The following is a 6,255-nucleotide window of genomic DNA, read 5'->3' on the forward strand; positions in this document are numbered from 1 at the left end:
ACACACACACACACACACACACACACACACACACACACACACACACACACACCTTTGCATTGGGGTAGTTGATTGGTGAAGAATATTGCATAAAATATCTGATTTTTTTATATCAATCAATATTGCTGATTTTTTTTCTTTTCCTCTTTAGAAAACCATTATAAGAGGCAACTCCACGGGAAGGGCAAAAAAGCTAGGCTATGTACAGAGAGAAGACAAGCAAACAGCAGCAATGGGGCTCAGATCCCAGGAACAGAAAGGGGTCTCAGTTCCAGCCTCCAGCCCATCTTGAAATCTGCTAAGTAATAAACAAGGCAAGAATCCCCTGAACCAGCAAAATTTCTCAGATGACTGATGATAGCTGAGTCCAGCAGTAGTCTACTACTGCCCACACCATGAAGTTTCAGAGGTCAGACTCTGCACTGGATCAGACAACTTTAGGAGTTCTGAAAACTTGCAGTTCTAAGCCTGAGCTGTTCCTGAGATATGAAGTAATACGCCATTCAATATGCCAAGAAAGTAGCGATAGAACCAGCCCAGACATCCCTCCAAATGTGTACGGATGCTGGCCCTAACATTAAGTCCAAAGTTAGAAATTAGGTTAGAAAAATGAACAAACAAATAAAGAATCCCATCATAAAGAGCTTGTATGGTGATAGAAATGCTCAAAACAAACCCAGGAGAAAATTACTTCTAAACAACTACAAGCAGAGTTTCAAAGAAAAATAGGGCTTGGGGGAAAAAAAATTTAACCAGAATTCCTAGAACAGATGAAGCAACAGGGTTTTTTTAAGTTAAAATTTTGATAAATGAAGTGGATGTTCCAGAGGGGGGAAATGGGAAAAGAAATGAGAGCTATTAAAGAAAGAATTAGAAAGGAATTAACAGCTTGGCACAAGGGGTACAAAACCCCCATCCAAGCAACAAGCTCCCTGAAAATTATAATAGGCCAAATAGAAATCAATCATTTAATGAGACAAGAAGAAATATTAAAACAAAGTTAAAGGGCTGAAAATATAGAATAAAATGTAAGGTATCTCAGAGCAAAAAAACAATTGACCTGGAAAACAAACTGACAAAAAAAAAAGGACCAAGGGGGCAGCTAGGTAGCACAGTGAAAGGGCACCAGCCCTGGAGTTAGGAGGACCTGAGTTCAAATTCGGTCTCAGACACTTAACACAAAAACTAGCTGTGTGACCTTGGGCAAGTCACTTAACCCCAATTGCCCTCTAAAAAGCAAAAAAAAAAAGAACCAAGATATCTAATTTCAATTCATTTTTTGTTGGTTTGTTTATTTATTTGTTTTGGTTTTGGAGGCAATTGGGATTAAGTGACTTGCCCAGAGTCACACAATTAGTAAGTATTTGAGAACAAATTTGAACTCAGGTACTCCAAAATCCAGTTTCCAAATTTAAAAATAATAATAATACTGCAAAGGAGCCAGAAAGAATTTAAGTATCAAGGAATCACAGTCAGAATCACACATAACTTAGTATCCACCACTTGAAAAAGAACAGAAAGCTTGGAATATGATTTTCCAGAAGACAAAGGATATGGGTTTATAGCTAAGAAGAGCTTAATCAGCAAAACTGAGTAAAATGCTGGAGGGTGAGGGAAATAGACCTTCAATGAAACACAGGACTTTCAAGTATTCCTAATGAAAAAACCAAAGCTGTGTAGAAACTTTGAAGTTCAAACAAAGGGATTAAGAAAACCATAAAAAGTTAAAAAACAAATGAACAATGATAAAGGACCAAACAAAGATAAATGCTTGTTTTCAGATATGGGGAGATGATACACTGTCTTCTCTGAACCCTATCATAATCATGAGTAATCAAGGGAGCCCAAAGAGACAGAACTGGGAACCATTCTGTTGTGTCTTGATGTGCTGAAGAGAAGAATGGAAAGGGGGAAGAGGAATACACAGTGGTGGTGAGGGGAAGGAAAAGAAAGTTAGGGAAAATTATCACACATAATCATGATATCTACATAACTATACAAACAATAAGGAGGGAGTGAAGGGGAAACAGCTGACACTGGAACTTCTCATCTAAACTGGTCAAAAAGAGGAAATACACACAGACATGCAGTCAGGTACATTTCACTCATTTAGGAAAGAAGAGAGAAATGAAAGTTGATACTGGAGTAGATAAAGAGAGAGATTAGTCCTAAGATAAGTCCTAAGTAAATACAAAAATGTTTCTAGCTCTTTTTGAGGTGACAAAGAATGGAAATCTGAGGGAGTACCCATAAATTGGGAAATGACTGAAAAAGTTATGGTATATAAAGTGAAAAAATACTATTGTGCTATTACAAGTGAACCACTTCCTTTTTGTCCGACATCTTAGCTCGGAGGCGGCAGCCACAGGAGTACCAGAAGCCTCACCATGCCTCCCAAGGACGATAAGAAGAAGAAAGTTGCTGGCAAGTCGGCCAAGAAGGACAAAAATCCTGTGAACAAGTCTGGGGCAAGGCTAAGAAGAAGAAGTGGTCCAAGGGAAAAGTTCAAGACAAGCTCAACAATCTGGTTCTATTTGACAAAGCAACATACGACAAACTCTGCAAAGAGGTCCCCAACTATAAACTTATCACCCCTGCAGTAGTCTCAGAGAGACTGAAGATCCAGGGTTCTCTAGCCCGAGCAGCTCTCCAGGAACTGCTTCGTAAAGGTCTGATTAAGCTGGTTTCCAAACACAGAGCACAAGTGATATATACCAAGAATACCAAGGGTGGAGATGCTCCAGCTGCTGAAGATGCATGAAATGGTTCAACATTTCTATGTAGATTTTCAAAAATAAACTCATTGGACTAAGAAAAAAAAAACAAGTGATAAAGGGGATGGCTTCAGGGAAACCTCAGAAAACTTAAATGAACTGATGCAGACTAAGTGAATAGAACCAGGACAACAATTTATACAATGATGACAATGTGGTGAAGACACACAACTTTGAAAGAATTGAAGACTCTAATCAGTGTGATGACCAACTACAATTCCATAGGATTAATAATTACACATTAGACACACCTTCTGATAGAGAAATGGAGGGCTCAGAGTGCAAAATGAAACAAAGGGTTTTTGGATATGGCCCATGTAGAAATTTGTTTTGCTTGGCTTTATATATTTGTAACAGCTTTCTTCCTTTCATTCTCAGCTGGGGGAAGGGAAGGAAAGATAGTTTTACTTACTGAAAAAAGTTAAATAAAATTTTTTTTAAAGAAATGTTCAATAGGCAATTGATAATGCAAGACTGGAGATCAAGACGACTAAGACTAGATACATAGGTCTGTAATAAAAACTTGGTAATCTCAGCAGTTCCCAAGGATTTAAACATAATCTCTCACAGAATATTTGAGTGTTTTATGTATTTATGTATAACTCTGAGTCTTGTATATTCAGTTTCTATTAAAGACATTCAAAAACTGTTTCATATATGATAACCAAGAGAAGACCCTGAACATGACCCAACACTTAGCCTTGCTAGAGATTTCTAAATAGGAGCAGACCAATAGAGAAACCTGAGATGATCTGGGGTCAGCCCTCTTACCTTGATGAATCAAGTCAGTTTAAACCCAGACTCCCTTTGGGGTGGGGAGGGGGAAGGAGTTCTGAGCTAAAGGATTGTAACGGAAATGCAAATTTAAAGATCTTCCCTGCCCCTAGGCTAAAGTGCACCTGAAGCCTGGGGTGGGAGGCTTGTTTTTCAGTAGATACTTCTTGATTGGCCAGTGAGTCAGTCAATAAGGTTGTTACATTTTCTGAACCAGGAGAAGGCTATATAAGCCCTGATGTGTAGCTTTGTTTTGGGACTCACTTTGAGAAGTGTTCTATGATTTGATCTGAATTCTGGGAAGGCGTTGTTGAGAGTCCCCTGGCTTTGAAAAACCCAGATGTTGATTGGGTATGGATGTAATGGCTGGACAGTTTGGAAAGCTGTCTACTTGATCTGTTTCTGTCTTGATAATTCTGCCTGTATACTTTGAAGTTCGGGGTGCTGACCTTTTTGCCCTGAACAAGGTAAACGATATATGGTCTGACTGATTAAAGTAAGCTTGTTAACCCATTTTGAGTTGCTTTCCTTTATCAAAGCAGATCCAAGAACCTGTATGGGCAGCAAACCCTGAGGACGTGCTTGGGGTGCTTGCTGCTACAAGGATACAAAATATAAAAGAGTTTATCAATAAATAAATACCTGGGTGTAATGGAGTTTTAATTAGAGCTATCCCATGAACAATGCTCAGAGTTGCCCTTCTTTCTGATTGACCATGTTGCTGTTGTTCAGTAGTTTAAAATTTGTCTGACTCTTTATGCCCCTTTTGGTGTTTTTTTTTGGTAAAGATACTCCAATGGTGTGTCATTTCCTTCTCCAGCTCATTTTACAGATGAGGAAACTGAGGCTGTTTGCCTTAATCCTGTTTGGGTTAAGTGATTTGCCCAGGGTCATACAGCTAATATCTGAGGCTGGATTTGAAATCAGGTTTTCATGATTCCAGGCCTGGTGCTCTTTCCCCTTAACCATCTAGCTGCCCCCTGGTTGACCATAGTGGGGACCTTTGGGGCCTACTTCTGGTCATAGGTTAATTTAGCACTGAAAGAACTTGGCATTCTGGATGAGCTTGGGACGGTTTCTTAGTTCCCTCCAACCACCATGACAGAAGTAGGGGATGAGGTGTCACATTAGTTAAAAGAAGAAACAGCTTCAAGCTCAATCTCTGCTTCAAATCTTCTATTTGACAAGTAATGAGCTGTCTCTATATTCTTCACGAAGATGGTAGAGGAATAGGTTATGATCTTTCCCCCCATCCCACCAACACTGCCATGTGAAATACAGAGCAATTAGGTGAGCTTTTGACTGGGCCCCGGGAAAGCCTTTTTTCAAGGTGACAAAGTATCAACCAAGCTTGGCTACAATCTCATGAGTTTAGGAAGTCTTTAGGCTCTTTGCCCGTGGAATTGGAACTGACTCAGGGTAGAATACTTTAGGGCTTTTGGATAAGTTGACCACCAACAAAAGGACTGGGCCAAGTCTGTCTGTTTTGCCAACAGATACCTACACAGGGAATTGTTTGGATGGTGCAGAGACAAGGTCAAATGGAAAAAGCCTAATCAGCAGTCTCATAAACTATGTTCTGAAGAGGTTTAGGTTTTTATTCCCCCAATAAATTGTAACCGTAGTTATGTTAAATTATCAAATCCCATTTTAAATGTTTTTTTAATAGAAAAAACTTACAAATGTTGTTTTATGTGTAGGAATTTGTATTTGTCCCATATCTGATTCCTGAGGAAGTTAGGCATGGCAGTGGACAGACTTCTTAACCTTGAGTTAAGAAGACAAACCTGACTTCATATCTGACCCAAGATACTTAGTAGCTGTGTGACCCTAGGTATGTCACTTAACTTCTGTCTGCCTCACTTTCCTCATCAGTAGAAGATGAGGGTAGCACCTACCTCCCAAGGTTGTTTTGAGGATCAAATAAGATGATAATTGTAAAGTGCTGGGCATAGTGCCTGGAACATAGTAAGCACTATATAAATGTTTGCTATTTATTAGCTATTATTATTTTTGTGATAATAAAATATTTGTAAAGCACTCTCCTAACCTTCAGGTGCTATATAAATGCTAGTTATTATTAATTAGCCTTTTAATTTCATCTTTAGGGGAAACTATAGAAATATTTGTTGGGAGAGGGGGTAACTAGTTGAAAAGTGTGAGAAAAGGAAGGGTCTAATTAAAGGCAAGACTCCAACAGGGACTGAGTGAACCCTGTCCAAAACATGTAATTAATTGGGTCCAGAGCAGAGGAGGCTCCTTAGGGGAGGTAATGGTGCAGTACTACAGCCTATGTGGGCTTGGGGGGGAGGGGGAGGGTTCAAAGTTATATGTTTAAAACACATTACTTTTATTGTATGCTTAACATTTGCTTTGTTATAAAAAAATGTAATCACTTCTTAATTTTATTTGTATAAAATCCGAACTGGGGCACTTTGCTTATTTTATGAAAAGAGGTGGAGTGGAGCAGTAATTTGTTCTTAATTTTATTTGTATAAACCTGATTAAGGTAATTATGTGCTTGATTATTTTTTGAAAAGGGGGGGGTGGAGCAGTAATTTTTTTTCTTAGTTTTATTTGCATAAAACTTTTACAATGGCAATTATTTGAATACTTTATAAAAAGAGGGTGGAGTAGTAAGAAAAACATTTCAGGAGGGGCGTGGCCAACTAAAGTTTGGAAACCACTGTTCCAGGCAAGGTGTAAG

At 38.8% G+C, this 6,255-nt stretch overlaps 1 protein-coding gene and 1 pseudogene across 1 annotated transcript in view; both read left to right on the forward strand.

Moving 5' to 3' along the window:
• UFC1 (ubiquitin-fold modifier conjugating enzyme 1) overlaps positions 1-6,255 on the forward strand; it is a 428,252-nt gene that overhangs the window by 175,981 nt on the left and 246,016 nt on the right. The gene's annotated exons all lie outside the window — the stretch shown is intronic.
• On the forward strand, positions 2,330-2,826 carry LOC138147947 (small ribosomal subunit protein eS25 pseudogene; annotated as a pseudogene).

Source organism: Petaurus breviceps, unplaced genomic scaffold (assembly GCF_028583685.1).
Source record: "Petaurus breviceps papuanus isolate PSGF00001 unplaced genomic scaffold, PetGlider_PUasm1.0 90808, whole genome shotgun sequence".
NCBI lineage: Eukaryota > Metazoa > Chordata > Mammalia > Diprotodontia > Petauridae > Petaurus > Petaurus breviceps.